Here is an 18,339-nt window from a genome sequence, read left to right as displayed (position 1 = left end):
GCGTCTCCTCATCCGGAAACAACAACAAGGCCGTGAAAACCCATCGGACCGGAACTCTTTAATAACTAAAGTTCCTTGGGTGAATAATATTAACTCACTACACCGGTATGTTTTAGCGCTTTCACGGCGAGTTTACTGACGGATATAAGTATTCATTTTACACAATTTTATATTAGAAATGGCAACAGCGGAGGATTAATGCCCCAAAACAAGAAGGTGGAGAAAAAGAAGAAGATTATCGACTACGGCGTCGACACGGACTACAAAGGCGGACACGCGCAATTTTTCAGGATTTATGCCGCTCTCAAATACAGGTCGGCAGGTACCATAAGGTAACAAAAGTTACCTTTGTTTAATGTTGCAAAGCAAGACGCCAGATAATATGTCTTACCTTATACACACACCATTATAATAATCATATTTTTAATGCGCTGACAATCCTATTAAGCGGTGCAACTTTAAAAGCTTACCAAAGTCGTACTAAAACATTTTGAAATATTTTGGAGCGTTGTGTGTAATATTCTTTATTTTCAATGGAACATATACAATGTTGGTAATGTTTACATGGGTTATATTGGCATCATATTGCAGTCTACACATATCTCTTATGTGTGACTGCCATCTACTGGTCACAATTAGAATTAAAAAATGTACCAAATAAAATAGCTTCAAGGTCAGTAAGAAAAAAACTAAATTATTCTGTATATTAGGGGCACCGGGTTATAAGGTGCACTGTCAAGTTTTAGAAAAAAAAAATAGATTTTAAGTGCGCATTACAATCCGGAAATTACGGTAATTAATTTAGATGTAATCATTGATTATGATTAAAATCAAGACTAACATTAATTCAGTGTTAATATTTGAGTGGGCCCTGGTGGCTCTGTAGTGGAAAAGTTGGGGCCCGAGGTCAAAACAGTTAAAAACCCCTATAGTTGAGGGCTATTAATCAGAGACACCCGGTCTGGATCTTTTCCAGGCAGCCTTGAGATTCTAGTAGGGTCTTTTGGAGGTCACTTTCTTGCTCTTATTTTATTAACACTTGTTATTCATTTAGAATCAATATTCCTGTAATGGACTCCGCCAAGGCTGCACTTTGTCACTGATTCTGTTCATAACTTTTATGGACAGAATTTGTAGGCGCAGTCAGGAGCGTTGAGGGGATCCGGTTTGGTGGCTGGGGGACTAGGTCTCTGCTTTTTGCAGACGATGTGGTCCTGATGGTTTCATCTGGCCAGGATCTTCAGCTCTCACTGGATCGGTTCGCAGCCGAGTGTGAAGGGACTAGGATTAGAATCAGCACCTCCAAGTCCGAGTCTATGGTTCTTGCCCGGGAAAGGGTGGAGTGCCATCTCCGGGTTGGGGAGGAGACCCTGCCCCAAGTGGAGGAGTTCAAGTACCTCGGAGTCTTGTTCACGAGTAAGGCAAAAGCGGATCAAGAGATCGACAGGCAGACAGAGCGGTCAAGTGAACATGGTTGGATTGGCCCACACACACAAAGGAATTGATTGATTGATTGATTGATTGATTATGCAGCGATCATTTCAAAAGATCACGTTTCGAAGACGGTCCCTTGAAAAGGGCAGAGATGGGCATCGCCACCACCCGTCGACTGGTGCTGAAGAAAGGTACGGGGCCGACCTTCAGGTTTTACAGGTACGACCATATAATCTCACTAAAACACTAGTAACACAATAAGCAGATAAGGGATTTTCCAGAATTATCCTAGTAAATTTGTCTAATAACATCTGAATCGCTCCCACAGTAAAGTATTTTTTTTTTCTAGTCCTTCACTCTCACTTTCCTCATCCACGAATCTTTCATCCTTGCTCAAATTGATGGAGAAATTGTCGTTTTTTTTCGGTCCGAATCGCTCTCGCTGCTGGTGGCCATGATTGTAAACAATTTTCAGATGTGAGGAGCTCCACAACCCATGACGTCGCGTGCACATCGTCTGCTACTTCCGGTACAGGCAAGGCTTTTTTATTAGCGACCAAAAGTTGCGAACTTTATCGTGGATGTTCTCTACTAAATCCTTTCAGCAAAAATATGGCAATATCGCGAAATGATCAAGTATGACACATAGAATGAACCTTCTAGCCCTCATTTCAGGAGGCCTTTAATGTATTTTTGGGTTTATTTATGTTAGCTAGTTTTACTTGTTTTGGCAAATCTTGACAAGCCAAATATTCTTGTTCTATTGGCAGATAATTTTGCTTAGTTCAAATAAAATCCCCCTAATTTTTTTTTTCTTGTTTTTGAACAATAACTTTTTGCAGTGTACTCGGTCCAGTTTGTGCTGTAATTTTTTCCCCCCTAACGACTGTGACTAATTCTTGCACAAAGTACCGTAGTCCTTGGCTGCAGCTCCAAAGGTGCAGTAGTCGGCTTTAAAGGGACATAAGCACATGGTCTCTTCTGGCATGTAGAGTTAAACTATTCATCTCCCCCGACACTCCTGGTGCCACATCCCTTGATGGAGACGGATCTCTGGAGGAAAAACGTATCCAAAGCCTTGGTCTGACAGCAGAGTTGCCATCAGGCCAAGACTGGACCAGGGATGTGGAAAGCATATTTCATTTTACATTACAGATGTTTTTTTTTTTTGTGTGTGTACGACTGGGTTGCCTTTCCAAGTAAATTTAAAAACTTGAGTTCGAGCTTGTAACACCAGCCAAGGCTTGAGGCTCGGGGAGTACAAATGGAGGGCTTATCGGCCGCTTGCATCCGGCTGGCTCTACATAAGGCTGGACGGTGGCATCGGGCCAAATGCACTCTGGGAAATGTGTTTCCCGAAATATGCTACTTAAAATGGATTCATTTGCACCACTAAACACACATTTGGTTTCTCCTACATATCACACAACATGACATCCATGTATGGCGAGGATTATTCTCTAATCCTATCCGAGACATATATTGAAATGGAGTAATTGCTAGGTTTCGGTGAGGCGTCGTTGGCCTGAACCCCAAGCTGCAGAGACGGCAGGCAAGTGGGATAACGTAGGCAAGACAAAAGTGCACAAAGAGCAAAGGCTGGCATGAAAAAAAGCATCCTGACTGGCAACCAGGGACAGGTTGCCAACTAAAGACAGGTGAGGTAGCCAGCTTTCAGACAAACAAAGTGGCAGAGGCAAACAAGAAGTGGAAAATGGAAAAAAAAAAGCGCTAAAAGGGGAAATTATAGAGAAACTAAGGAAACTAAAAATAAAGTCCGAACTGTCATGTGCAAGCATGCCAGTAGAGATTGGTGTAATATTTCGTAAACTAATGTATTTTTCAGAGTACAAATCGCTCCGGAGTATAAGTCGCACCTGCCGAAAATGCATAATAAAGAAGGAAAAAAAAACATATAGTCACACTGGAGTCGCATTTTTGGGCAAAATGTATTTGATAAAATCCAATACCAAGAATAGACATTTGTAAGGCAATTTAAAATTGTGGAGAGGCGGAGCCGACGGGTTGACAGCAGGGTAGCGGTCCTACACAAGATGGCGGGCAGGAGGCGGAGTGTGCGGCGGAGCGGAGAGGCGGGGCGCGCTTGGAGCGACGCTGCAGCAATCCGAGTCAGGTGCGTAAACCACACACCTGCTCTCAATCCCTGCATCTTCTCCTGCAGTTTAAAAGGGGAGAAGGAGGAGCGATCGGGGCAGAAGAATTCTACGTAAATCAATGTGAATCCGTCCCTGATGGTGTTGTTACACCCTCCGACAACACACCGACGAGGCATGATGTCTCCAAGGTACGGAAAACAGTCGAAAAAACAGAAAATAACAGAGCTGATTTGACTTGCTGCGTGTAATGTGTTTGAGAAAACAGCGATGACTACCTAGGTGACGTCACGTTCTGACGTCACCGCTTCGAGAGCGATAAATTGAAAGCCGTTTAATTCGCCAAAATTCACCCATTTAGAGTTCGGAAATCGGTTAAAAAAATATATGGTCTTTTTTCTGCAACATCAAGGTATATATTGACGCTTACATAGGTCTGGTGATAATGTTCCTCTTTAAACATTACATTCACAGTCTACCTATTCAATTTCCTTGTGTGCTAAATATGCCTGACCAAAAAAGATGATTTGGATTGCACTTTTTTTTTTTTAAAGAAACACTTATTTTACAAAATTAAAAAACTATTTATTCTTTCTTTTTTCTTTTCTGGTAGGATATGACTCAGTCAGGTTTACTGTAATGTTGTCTGGCTTATTGTTGGCTGACTAGGGATGGGTAGTGAATTTGGTACTTTTATGTAGCGCCCGACCAAATTCTGATTCACGTAAAAAAACAAACGGCACCATAATTTGATACCTTTGTTGCACCTGATAGAAAGTTAAAGTTAAAAGTTAAAGTACCACTGATAGTCTCACACACACACACACACACACTAGATGTTGTGCAATTACTCTGCGCATCTGAAGTGCTCAAAAGTAAGGCTCAACCTTTCAAAATGCACTAGCTCGATGCTAATTTACATGGGATATCCCATATACATGCTACTGTTGAGCATTTGCGATTTTACATGGGGATATCAACAACTTTAACTTTGGTAATCAATACTACAACTAAGGTGCACGTTACAATGCTACGTTACCTGCTCAGTGGCCTAGTGATTAGAATGTCCGCCCTGAGATTGGTAGGTCGTGAGTTCAAACCCCGCCCGATTCATACCAAAGACTAAAAAAATGGGACCCATTACTTCCTTGCTTGGCATTCAGTAAAGGATGAAATTGGGGGTTGAATCACTAAAAATGATTCCCGGGCGTGGCCACCGCTGCTGCTCACTGCTCCCCTCACCTCCCAGGGGGTGATCGAGGGTGATGGGTCAAATGCAGAGGATCCTTTTGCCACACCTAGTGTGTGTGTGTGAGACAATCATGGGTACTTTAACTTTAACCTAACAATCAAACAGCAAGCGTGTAAAAAAGACACAACTAGCACATTCAACTCAATGGCAAAGACTATTTCCTGACGACAGAAACACACCGAAGATCAACTAAAATGAACGCATGCCGGCAAATGAGACACAAACTTGGAAGAAAACTAGATATAATAACTGGACATCACAGTTCTCATAATCAATTATAGGTAATATTGAGTACCACATAAACACACAAAAACACAAAATGCATGGAAAACCATCATATTTCATGGGAATTTGTCACAACGTCATTACTATTTACAAAACCCCAAACCAGTGAAGTTGGCGCGTTGTGTAATTCGTAAATAAAAACAGATTACAATGATTTTTAACACCCTTTTCAACTTATATTCAATATAATAGACTGCAAAGACAAGATAATTCATGTTCAAATTGAGAAACACACTTTTTTTTGCAAATAATCATTAACTTAGAATTTAATGGCAGCAACACATTGCCAAAATGTTGTCGCAGGGGCATTTTTACCATTGTGTTATATAGCCTTTCCTTTTAACAAAAACTCAGTAAATGTTTGGGAACTGAGAGACCTATTTTTTAAGCTTTTCAGGTGGAATTATTTCCCATACTTGCTTGGTGTACAACTTAAGTTGTTCAACAGTCAATGGGAGACAGGACTGGGACTACAGACAGGCCAGTCTAGTACAGCATGTTTTTACTATGAAGCCACGCTGTTGTAACAAGTGGCTTGGCATTGTCTTGCTGAAATAAGCAGGGGCGTCCATGATACCATTGCTATAATGGCAACATATGTTGCTCCAAAACTTGTATGTACCTTTCAGCATTAATGGTGCCTTCACAGATGTGTGAGTTACCCATGCCTTGGGAACTAATACACCCCCATACCATCACAGATGCTGGCTTTTGAACTTTGCGCCTTTAATATAATGGTTTTTTACCTCAATGGTCCGCAGGAAACGACTTTCAAAGTCTCCAAAAACTATTTGAAATGGGGACTCGTCAGACCACAGAACACTTTTCCACTTTGGATCAGTCCCTTTTAGATGAGCTCGGGCCCAGGAAAGGCGGTGGCGTTTCTGGGTGTTGTTGATAAATGGCTTTCGCTTTGCATAGTAGAGTTTTAACTTGCACTTACAGATGTAGCGACAAATTGTAGTTGCTGACTGGTTTTCTGAAGTGTTCCTGAGCCCATGTGGTGATATCCTGTACACTCTGATGTCGCTTTTTGATGGAGCACCGCCGAAGGAATGGAGGGTCCGTAAAATCATTGCTTACGCGCAAGGATTTCTCCAGATTCTCTGAACCTTTTGATGATATTACGGACCATAGATGGTGAAATCCCTCACTTCGTTGCAATAGCTTGTTGAGAATTGTTGTTCTTAAACTGTTCGACAATGTGCTCACGCATTTGTTCACAAAGTGGTGACCCTCACCCCATTCTTAAAAGCTGCTTTTATACCCAATCCGGGCCCCCACCTGTTCCCATTTAGCCTGTCCCCCTGTGGGATGTTCTTAATAAGTGTTTGATGAGCATTCCTCAACTTTTTCAGTCTTTTTTGCCACTTGTGCCAGCTCTTTTGAAACACGTTGCAGGCATGAATTTCCAAATGGGCAAATATTTGCAAAAAATAACAATTTCCAGTTTGAATGTTGAATATCTTGTCTTCAATTGAATATATTTTGAAAATGATTTAAAAATCATTTTATTCTGTTTTTATTAAGATTTACACAATGTACAAACTTCACTGGTTTTGGGTTTTGTAGGTAACTGACTGGTTTCCGTGGATTTAGGTTACCAAATATTGCATACACTGTTCAATAAAGAATATTGTTCATCTTCCCTTTACCCAAGTACATTGTATTTATTAAAAGGTCAGACCTCGGTCACATTTACCTCCGATATTGACATTCAGCCTCCCTAGGGGGAAATACAACATGAAATCCTCCGGGGGGTTCTTGCAGGCTTACCAGGGACACAAGAGGCCCCACATTGGGATCTTCAATCCACCTGCAAAGCCTGTAAAAGCCATCCATCCCTCCCTTGCCTCTTCTGAACGATTTCCCTGTTAATGCCTAATACAGCACGGACAGTTCATTATTTACTCCGCCTGAATTAAGGTCAGATATAATTGATTAAACAGCGCTCTGCCCTTTTAGATGTGCATCCGCTCCGGACTAAAAGATATTGACGAGGCGAGGGTGCGCTCCTCCGTCAAGCTTGTGGCAAAAGGCGGGCAGGAAAATAAAGCGTTGACAGGGAGCCGAGGAGAGTCGGCAGCTGTTCAATCTTGATGATTAAATCAGTAACGTGTGCTCCGAAAATATGCATGCAGGAGGATTCAGGCTGGAATCTCTGAAGGCTTCTTTTTTTTTTTTAATTCTTTAAAATCATCCAAGACTGCGTTGACCTCTTAATCTCAAGGCCAGGGTGTACCACCTTTTTAACTCCTTTTTTTTAATCCATTTTCTATTATTTCTGTTCCCATTTTTGATGGCTCGGTAGGGCTCCTGGGCAAGTAACAAGCAGCTTCTAGTTGAGAAAAGAAAGTCTGCAAAAAATGTTTGTCAGTTTGTCTTTTAATTACAGACCCCGTTTGCATATGAGTTGGGAAATTGTGTTAGATGTAAATATAAACGGAATACAATGATTTGCAAATCCTTTTCAACCCATATTCAGTTGAATATGCTACAAAGACAACATATTTGATGTTCAAAATGATAAACATTTGTTTTTGCAAATAATCATTAACTTTAGAAATTGATGCCAGCAACACGTGACAAAGAAGTTGGGAAAGGTGGCAATAAATACTGATAAAGTTGAGGAATGCTCATCAAACACTTATATGGAACATCCCACAGGTGTGCAGGCTAATTGGGAACAGGTGGGTGCCATGATTGGGTATAAAAGCAGCTTCCATGAAAAGCTAAGTAATTCACAAACAAGGATGGGGCGAGGGTCACCACTTTGTAAGCAAATTGTCGAACAGTTTTAGAACAACATTTCTCAACGAGCTATTGCAAGGAATTTAGGGATTTTACCATCTAAGGTCCGTAAAATCATCAAAAAGTTCAGAGAATCTGGAGAAATCACTGCACGTAAGCGATGATATTACGGACCTTTGATCCCCCAGGCGGTAATGCATGAAAAACCGACATCGGTGTGTAAAGGATATCACCACACGGGCTCAGGAACACTTCATAAAACCACTGTCAGTAACTACAGTTGGTCGCTACATCTGTGGGGCGGCATAGCTCGGTTGGTAGAGTGGCCATGCCAGCAACTTGAGGGTTGCAGGTTCGATTCCCGCTTGTGCCATCCTAGTTACTGCCGTTGTGTCCATGGGCAAGACACTTTACCCACCTGCTCCCAGTGCCACCCACACTGGTTTAAATGTAACTTAGATATTGGGTGTCACTATGTAAAGCGCTTTGAGAAAGCCAAACCCCTTTATCAACAATATCCTGAAACGCCACCAGCTTGGATGGGCCCGAGCTCACCTAAGATGGACTGATGCACAGTGGAAAGGTGTTCTGTGGTCTGACGAGTCCACATTTCAAATTATATTTGGAAACAGAGGACGTGGTGTCCTCCAGAACAAAGAGGAAAATAACCATTCGGATTGTTATAGGCGCAAAGTTCAAAAGCCAGCATGTGTGAGGGTATGGGGGTGCATTAGTGCCCAAGGCATGGGTAACTTACACATCTGTGAAGGCACCATTAATGCTGAAAGGTCCATACAGGTTTTTGAGCAACATATGTTGTCATCCAAGCAACGTTATCATGGCCGCCCCTGCTTATTTCAGCAAGACACATGTTACAACAGCGTGGCTTTGTAAAAAAAGAGTGCGGGTACTTTCCTGGCCCGCCTGCAGTCCAGACCTGTCTCCCATCGAAAATGTGTGGCATATTATGAAGCGTAAAATACGACAGCGGAGACCCCGGACTGTTGAACGACTGAAGTTCTACATAAAACAAGAATGGCAAAAAATATTCCACTTTCAAAGCTTCATCAATTAGTTTCCTCAGTTCCCAAACGTTTATTGAGTGTTGTTAAAAGAAAAGGTGATGTAACACAGTGGTGAACATGCCTAGTTAATTATTATGTGCAAAAAAAATTAAGTTCATGAGTTTGAACATCAAATATCTTGTCTTTGTAGTGCATTCAATTTAGAATTGGTTTAAAATGATTTGCAAATCATTGTATTCCATTTATATTTACATCTAACACATTTTCCCAATTCATACGGAAACGGGGTTTGTAACTAGAAAATCACTCTTAGAGTGCACACCTCCGCCAGGCCCTTGCTCCTGTTAGTAAAGATAATCAGACACACAGGAAACACAGAGACGCTAATGCATGCTTTTATTACAAGCCGCCTAAATTATTCGAATACCTTGCTTTCTTGTCTTCCAAAAAATGTTATTGCACCTTTACAAATATGGGGAAATAACTACAAAAGTACACTTCATTCATTTTTATGGTGTTACCAAAAATATGAGTTATATTAATATATTGTGTAGGGAAAGTATAGTCAGTGCTGCCTGTAGGAGGAAAAGTCACCGCCGCTGTCCATGGCGCTGAGGACGAACACCAGCGGGCAGGGGCATGTGCTGACGGTGAGACACAGCTAGGTGGCACGTGTTAATCTAATCACCTGTTGTCTTTAACAGAAAGCGGCCGGGAGCAGAGCAGGAGAGAGGATTGGGAGTGACTGCAATGCCAAAAAACTTTTTTAAAAATCTTGTTGAAAACATTAAAACTTTGTTAAACCTGCACGCTTGGCTCTTGTGCCGCCTGTACAGTGGAGCTGTTGGATATAGAGAACATTGAAACCCTTTTTTCACTGAATCGAAAATGCTGAAATTCCACCACATAGGGAATTTGCTAACAACTAAAATTGTGCACAAAGCAAACTACAATCTGCTACCGGAGAATATACAACAATTCTTCTCGACAAAAGAGGAGAAATGTAATTCAAAACATGTGTACGCACCTACAACACTTAAAGGGGAACATTATCACAATTTCAGAAGGGTTAAAACCAATAAAAATCAGTTCCCAGTGGCTTATTTTCTTTTTTTCGAAGTTTCTTTCCAAATTTTACATCTCCCGGAATATCCGGAAAAAAAGCTTTATATATAGCGACATTAGCTCGTATTCAGACACGAATTTTAGCGGCTTAAGCGATTCAACAGATTACGCATGTATTGAAACAGATGGTTGGAATATCGAGGCAGATAGCGAAAACGAAAATGAGGAAGAAACTGAAGCTATTGACGCTATTCGGCCATCTTTGCGCTACCATCGCCGGTAAAACGTGCAGACCAACCGATCAGGACTTTCGCATTGACACTGGATCAACTTAAATCTGTCGATTGGTAAGTGTTTGTTTGGCAATAAATGTGGGTTTAAGGAAACGCTGGATGGAAATACAACTACAAATATACATACAGGTAGCCTAAATAGCATGTTAGCATCGATTAGCTGGCAGTCATGCCACGACCAAATATGTCTGATTAGCACATAAGTCAATAACATCAACAACACTCACCTTTGTGATTTCTTTGACCTTATTGTTGGGAATGCATCTGCTTTGAGTGTCGCAGGATAACCAGACATTATTGTCATCTCTGTGCCATCTCTGTCGTATCATCGCCGGTAAAAACCAAACGAGGGACTTCCGCATCTCTTGACACTGGAACAACTTAAATCTGTCGATTGCTAAGTGTTTGTTTGGCATTAAATGTGGATGGAGGGAAAGGCTGGATGTAAATATAGCTACAAATGAGGCATAATGCTGCAATATGTACACACAGCTAGCCTAAATAGCATGTTAGCATCGATTAGCTCGCCGTGCTAATCGATGCACATTCGACGTAAATCAACTGGAATCCGTCCATGATCGTGTTGTTACACAAGGTACCGGCAAAATAGTCGAAAAAAACGGAAAATAACAGTTTTTCAGTTTCAGTTTCAGTTTATTTTCAGTCTAACAAAAACATATTCAAACATAGATCACGATTCAAAAATGAATAACATGACTGAAACAGGCAGAAGCAAAAAAGCTTATATGCTCAATTAAGTTACCTTTTCTAATAATTTTGTAATACAAAAAGAAATATAGTCATTCAGCATTTACATTTAAGTTGCCTTTTAACAAATAATACAAAAATATGTACCTACACACATACACTTTTCTGTAAATAGATAAACATACATACCTTCTAAATACAACATTTAACCAAACAAACATACATTTCTAGTTCACATAACTTTTTAAAATACATTGTGACATGTTCTTTTTGAAATTAAATACTGAGTCACTCATTTTTATTCCTTTACCAACAGAATTCCACAAATTAACACCGAGAACAGATAAACATCTACGTTTAACCACTAGTCTTGCTTTTGGTCAAATAAACTTAGATTCATCTCTTAGATTGTATTTGCTGGTCTGTAGAGAGGAGTATTTTTGAATTCCTTCTGGAAGAGTATTTATTTTTGCTTTGAACATTATCTGTGTTATTTTATAATAAACAATATCTTGAAATTTCATAAGTTTTGATTTAACAAATAATGGATGGGTATGGTCGTAATATCCTGCTTTGTTTATTAGCCGTAGAGCTTTTTTTTGCAGCAAAACAATATCATTAGTTATGGTTTTAAAAGTGGTTCCCCAGGGTTCTACACAGAGCTGATTTGACTCGATGCGTGTGATGTGTAGGGAAAAATGGCTTCGACGACCGATGTGACGTCACGTTCTGACGTCGTCGCTCAGAGAGCAATAAACAGAAAGATGTTTAATTCGTGGAGGAGTTCAAGTACCTAGGAGTCTTGTTCACGAGTGAGGGAAGAGTGGATCGTGAGATCGACAGGCGGATCGGTGCGGCGTCTTCAGTAATGCGGACGTTGTACCGGTCCGTTGTGGTGAAGAAGGAGCTGAGCCGGAAGGCAAAGCTCTCAATTTACCGGTCGATCTACGTTCCCATCCTCACCTATGGTCATGAGCTTTGGGTCATGACCGAAAGGATAAGATCACGGGTACAAGCAGCCGAAATGAGTTTCCTCCGCCGTGTGGCGGGGCTCTCCCTTAGAGATAGGGTGAGAAGCTCTGCCATCCGGGAGGAACTCAAAGTAAAGCCGCTGCTCCTTCACATCGAGAGGAGCCAGATGAGGTGGTTCGGGCATCTGGTCAGGATGCCACCCGAACGCCTCCCTAGGGAGGTGTTTAGGGCACGTCCAACCGGTAGGAGGCCACGGGGAAGACCCAGGACACGTTGGGAAGACTATGTCTCCCGGCTGGCCTGGGAACGCCTCGGGATCCCCCGGGAAGAGCTAGACGAAGTGGCTGGGGAGAGGGAAGTCTGGGTTTCCCTGCTTAGGCTGTTGCCCCCGCGACCCGACCTCGGATAAGCGGAAGATGATGGATGGATGGATGGACGTTTAATTCGTCAAAATTCACCCATTTAGAGTTCGGAGATCGGTTAAAAAAATATATGGTCTTTTTTCTGCACCATCAAGGTATATATTGACGCTTAGGTGGAATTAAATTATGGAACTGATTAACCAAAGAAATCGCACATTGTACTTTGTAGATGATCTTACTTATCTTACCATATGAAATAAAACTAACTTCATAAATTATGATTTATTTATTTTTAATGTCATTAGTTATGGAGTATATTGTGATTAAATTAAATTATATATATGCAAAAATGGTGACTAAAGCAGCACTATTACTTGTTTTGTATACTTAAGGTATTCATGTGTGATTTCCACAAGCGTCCCTACAAAAACACGGGCATGTCTGGAATGACTCTCCTCCATCTTTTTAGCTTCGGTTGTTACTGGCATCAGTTCGTCTCCGAACTCATTTTGTAAACGATCAATGAGTCCATACAAAGCTAAGTGTTGGAGATTCAAGAAAAACACTGCAAACTTACCCAGGTGAAAATGTGTCCGAGGAGGGGGAACTTAAACGCTGGTTTAGCGTGGCTGAAAATAATTGAACAACTTAGTGTAGACACGGCCTTAAAGTTGGCAAAACAAGAGAGGAACAGCAATGATGTGGTTGTAGAATAACTGGAGGTGTCCTAGTTGTAGGGTCTTTTTTTATATGTAGGTCAATGCAACCATTTCAACCGTAAAACAGTTTCGGAATCGGAACAATTCGGCGACAGTGAACGGATCGAGTTCCACCAAAGGGAAGTGAGGCTGTCCTGTGGTACGTTAAAATTCAATCAGCGCCGGCCGCCACGGTCGGCGTATCACCTTGAAGACACACAACGAGCATGCGGTTCTACCAAGACCGTTATTCGGCACGGTGTTATGTGGGCCGACAGAGGCGTGAAATCCGAGGCCTCTGCCCTGGTCACACTTGAAACCTGCCCATTAACGTCCAGTCAGTCACAGACAAAAGACTCACAGCAGGGAAAGACCAACCTCCACAATTACCGCACAACCCCACCGGCTACAATAAGTACCGTGGCGTTAATGAGGTTTTTAAAAGCGGCCAACTTCACTCACAAATGTAAAGAGAAGATTTATTCACCGTGAATTCCCCCCTTTTTTATTTCTCCCCATGAAACCAAAAAAATGAGGCCATGAAATTACGAATCGACACAGCTCACAACCCAATTTCCATGCATGCATCCACTTACTCTGTATGTGCTCAAAATTATATTTATATTGATCCGTTTACAAGAATGTGTTCCGTCTTCGGAGTTGCTGGGAGAATTCTCCCTCAGATGAGCTGGAACAAGAGGTCGATTTAAAATAAAAGCCTTTAAGCTCGAGTAAATGTACAAACCCCGTTTCTATATGAGTTGGGAAATTGTGTTAGATGTAAATATAAACAGAATACAATGATTTGCAAATCATTTTCAACCCGTATTCAATTGAATGCACTACAAAGACAAGATATTTGATGTTCAAACTCATAAACTCATAAAAAAGCCAGCGCCGTTTCTGGATGTTGTTGATAAATGGCTTTTCAAACTCATAAACTTTATTTTTTGCAAATAATAACTGACTTAGAATTTCATGGATGTGTCACGCCAAATGTCTTCCCCCTACAAAAACCTCACCTCCGGAAGACATTTAGCGTTAATTCTTGAAGGACCCCAATGAGGGTGGAAGCCCACACAGCTGCCTGTTTTAAAAGCATTATAATTGGCTTGATTGTCATTGGTGAAAAATAACGGTGAGGAAAAAATATTAGCATTCCAGCATGCTAACCTTTCAATCTATTTTTGCTTCGCTAATTTTGCAGCTGTAACCCTTAAGAGTCATATAAATTGGTATTGTTCCGCTCTCATTGGGGTCCTTCAGGCATTGGAGGGGCTTCCGGGGGGAAGGTTTTTGTAGGGGGAAGAAATTTGGCGTGACAGCTGCAACAAAGCCAAAATAGATTGGAAAGGGCATGTTCACCACTGTTTTACATCACCTTTTCTTTTAACAACACTCAATAAACGTTTGGGAATTGAGGAAACTTATTGTTGAAGCTTTGAAAGTGGAATTCTTTCCCATTCTTTCCCATTCTTGTTTTATGTAGAGCTTCAGTCGTTCAACAGTCCGCGGTCTCCGCTGTCGTATTTTACGCTTCATAACGCTCCACACATTTTCGATGGGAGACAGGTCTGGACTGCAGGCGGGCCAGGAAAGTACCCGCACTCTTTTTTCACGAAGCCACGCTGTTGTAAAACGTTCTGAATGTGGCTTGGCATTGTCTTGCTGAAATAAGCAGGGGTGTCCATGAAAAAGACGGCGCTTAGATGTCAGCATATGTTGTTCCAAAACCTGTATGTACCTTTCAGCATTAATGGTGCCTTCACAGATGTGTAAGTTACCCATGCCTTGGGCACTAATGCACCCCCATACCATCACAGATGCTGGCTTTTGAACTTTGCGTCGATAACAGTCTGGATGGTTCGCTTCCCCTTTGGTCCGGATGACATAATGTTGAATATTTCCAAAAACAATTTGAAATATGGACTCGTCAGACCACAGAACACTTTTACACTTTGCATCAGTCCATCTTAGATGATCTCGAGCCCAGAGAAGCTGGCGTCGTTTCTGGATGTTGTTGATAAATGGCTTTTCGCATTGCATAGTAGAGCTTTACCTTACACTTACAGATGTAGCAACAAAATGTAAAAAATGTTTATCAGTTTGAACATCAAATATGTTGTCTTTGTAGCATATTCAACTGAATATGGGTTGAAAATGATTTGCAAATAATTCTATTCTGTTTATATTTACATCTAACACAATTCCCCAACTCATATGGAAACGGGGTTTGTAAAGAGGAATTTCTTGAATGGGAAATATTCGACACTGAATTTCTCATCTTAAACCCTAATTAAAATCAATTATAATTCTTTTTTAAAGCACTTCACAAACACCGCAAGCCTTTTGAGGTTTTCTGCTGATGTAACCTTGGAATATGAGTTTCAGGCTGACCGTTCAGTACATCAATCAATCAATCAATCAATGTTCACTTATATAGCCCTAAATCACTAGTGTCTCAAAGGGCTGCACAAACCACCACGACATCCTCGGTAGGCCCACATAAGGGCAAGGAAAACTCACACCCAGTGGGACGTCGGTGACAATAATGACTATGAGAACCTTGGAGAGGAGGAAAGCAATGGATGTCGAGCGGGTCTAACATGATACTGTGAAAGTTCAATCCATAATGGATCCAACACAGTCGCGAGAGTCCAGTCCAAAGCGGATCCAACACAGCAGCGAGAGTCCCGTCCACAGCGGAGCCAGCAGGAAACCATCCCAAGCGGAGGCGGATCAGCAGCGCAGAGATGTCCCCAGCCGATACACAGGCAAGCAGTACATGGCCACCGGATCGGACCGGACCCCCTCCACAAGGGAGAGTGGGACATAGAAGAAAAAGAAAAGAAACGGCAGATCAACTGGTCTAAAAAGGGAGTCTATTTAAAGGCTAGAGTATACAAATGAGTTTTAAGGTGTTTCATCTCCTTTAGTGGTCCATAATGCTGCTGGGCCAGCCAGGACTCCTCTGATCCAGCCCAGTATTGTCTGAATAAGCACATGTAAAATGCCAATCAATGACATTTGAAATTTTAACGTAAACTTATCGCTAACCCTTTCCCCTGGCATTCGCATCGCCCCTTGTTGCCCTCAGCGTGAGTTTCTACCTAGTAAATAGTCGTACGAGGATCGAATCCTGGTCGGGATGACAGGAAGATATGATTATGGTTAGGGATGTGCACTGCATCTGGTTCATTTTTTGGCATCGACCGAATCGCGCCAATAATCATCGGCGGTCACTGGAACGAGTTGGGCGATCCTCCCGGTAGGGGTGTATACCTGTGCCTGATTTTGTTCAACATGGGGAGACTGGTGCACAGACAGTCACCACACGATCCTTGACAGAAAACGGGTCAGGATCAGGGTCCAGTGGTCCAGACGACTGGGGACCCTTTTCTGCTGCAGCCTTCTCCTGCCATTTCAGCCGTTATGGTAGTTCTTAAATCTACCGTCTTCCGCCTGCTCCGCCGTTGAGGTCTTCACCATATCCCTGGCTAGGGGACAGTCAGGTACTAGGCCTTTGTCAAGAGCCCCATGGGGTAACAGTAGTAAAGGGGTTAACCTCCTAGTGCCCCAAGACCCCAGGACAGTAAATATAGATAATAGCGATATGGTTTATATCACATATTAGTTCCACATTTGAAGTTGAATTGCTTAAATGAATAGATTTTTGTACGATATTCTAATTGTTGGAGTTTTACCTGTACATGTTTTAAATTACACAACCTGTGAAATCTATCAATCAATCAATCAATCAATGTTTATTTATATAGCTCTAAATCACAGGTGTCTCAAAGGGCTGCACAAGCCACAACGACAACCTCGGTTCAGATCCCACATAAGGGCAAGGAAAAACTCACAGCCCAGTGGGATGTCAATGTGAAAGACTATGAGAAACTCTGGGTAGGACCGTAGATGTGGGTTACGCCCCGCACCTCCCTCTAGGGGGGACCGGATGCAATGGACGTCGAGTGGGTCTGGCATAATATTGGGAGAGTCCAGTCCATTGTGGGGCCAGCAGGAGACCATCCCGAGCGGAGACGGGTCAGCAACCGATGCACAGAGAAGCGGTCCACACAGGGTCCCGTCTCTGGACAGCCAGCACTTCGTCCATGGCCACCGGAACTGTGCCCCCCGTTCCACAAGGGAGAGGGGGGCAGAGCAGAAAAGAAAAGAAACGGCAGATCAACTGGTCGAAAAAGGGGTTTTATTTAAAGGCTAAACAAATGAGTTTTAAGATGGGACTTAAATACTTCCACTGAGGTAGCATCTCTGACTTTTACCGGGAGGGCATTCCAGGGTACTGGAGCCCGAATAGAAAAACGCTTTTTTTTCGGGAGCTCTGGGAATCAAGTTTTCTCATAGTCATTCACATTGACATCCCACTGGGTTGTGAGTTTTTCTTTGCTCTGATGTGGGATCTGAACCGAGGATGTCGTTGTGGCTTGTGCAGCCCTTTGAGACTCTTGTGATTTAGGGCTATATAAATAAATATTGACTGATCGATTGACTGACGTTGCCTACATAAACTGTCAATAAAATATAAGTGCACATGAAAAATACAGCTTTGCTACCCCAGTCTTAATTTTTGCGCTTAACATATTTTTCTGTAAGTTCAGCTACCGACTTTGATATTGCCAATACTGCCAAATACGGACCAGAGCTGAGAAATAAATATTTATTGGCCGCCCTCTCGGGGGCACTTGCAGCCCAATCATGGGCCTCGGCCCTATGGTTAAGAAACACTGCTTTCAGGTAACACACAGTATTTCTGTAACCGTGTTGGAGTGTAAGAAATAACGAATTAAAGTACCTATTACCATAAAAAAAATCTGCTGTCGATATCCCAAACCCTGGTTATTGTCAGGCTTGTACCTGACAGTTTGGTCTATGTCTTAGTTTTTCCTCTGCATGTGTCTTTGTTTCCTGTCTTTAGTTCCTGTCAGCACTCTTGATTTGGTTCTGTTTCCTGTTTGTCTCCCTGAGTGCCGTGTCCCCTCAGCTGTGGCTGATTGGCACCTGGCCACACCTGGTGTCAATCAGCCAACCACTTTTTAGACCTGTTTTCCGCTCCAGTCAGTGCTGGATTATTGTTGTGTCGATGTCATCGTTACAGCTACTACCTGTCGTGTTACGATTTGTCCTGGTCGTCGTAGCGGTAAGCTGTCCCTGTTAGCTATTTGTAGTTTGCTTTCTCCTAGATCTTTTATTTTGTGTTTTCTTGTTAGCAATTAGCTGTTTCCAGTTTTTCTGTTTGATCCTGTTGGCAGTTTTGTACCTTTTATTTTGGACATTACATAATGTTTTATTGTTCAATGCCCGCCACCGTCTCTGCATCTCGGGGTTCGTCACAAACACATTCTGACAGTTATCAAAT

This window comes from Nerophis ophidion, linkage group LG06 (assembly GCF_033978795.1).
Source record: "Nerophis ophidion isolate RoL-2023_Sa linkage group LG06, RoL_Noph_v1.0, whole genome shotgun sequence".
In the NCBI taxonomy this organism is placed as follows: Eukaryota; Metazoa; Chordata; class Actinopteri; order Syngnathiformes; family Syngnathidae; genus Nerophis; species Nerophis ophidion.
This window is presented reverse-complemented; position numbering follows the sequence as displayed.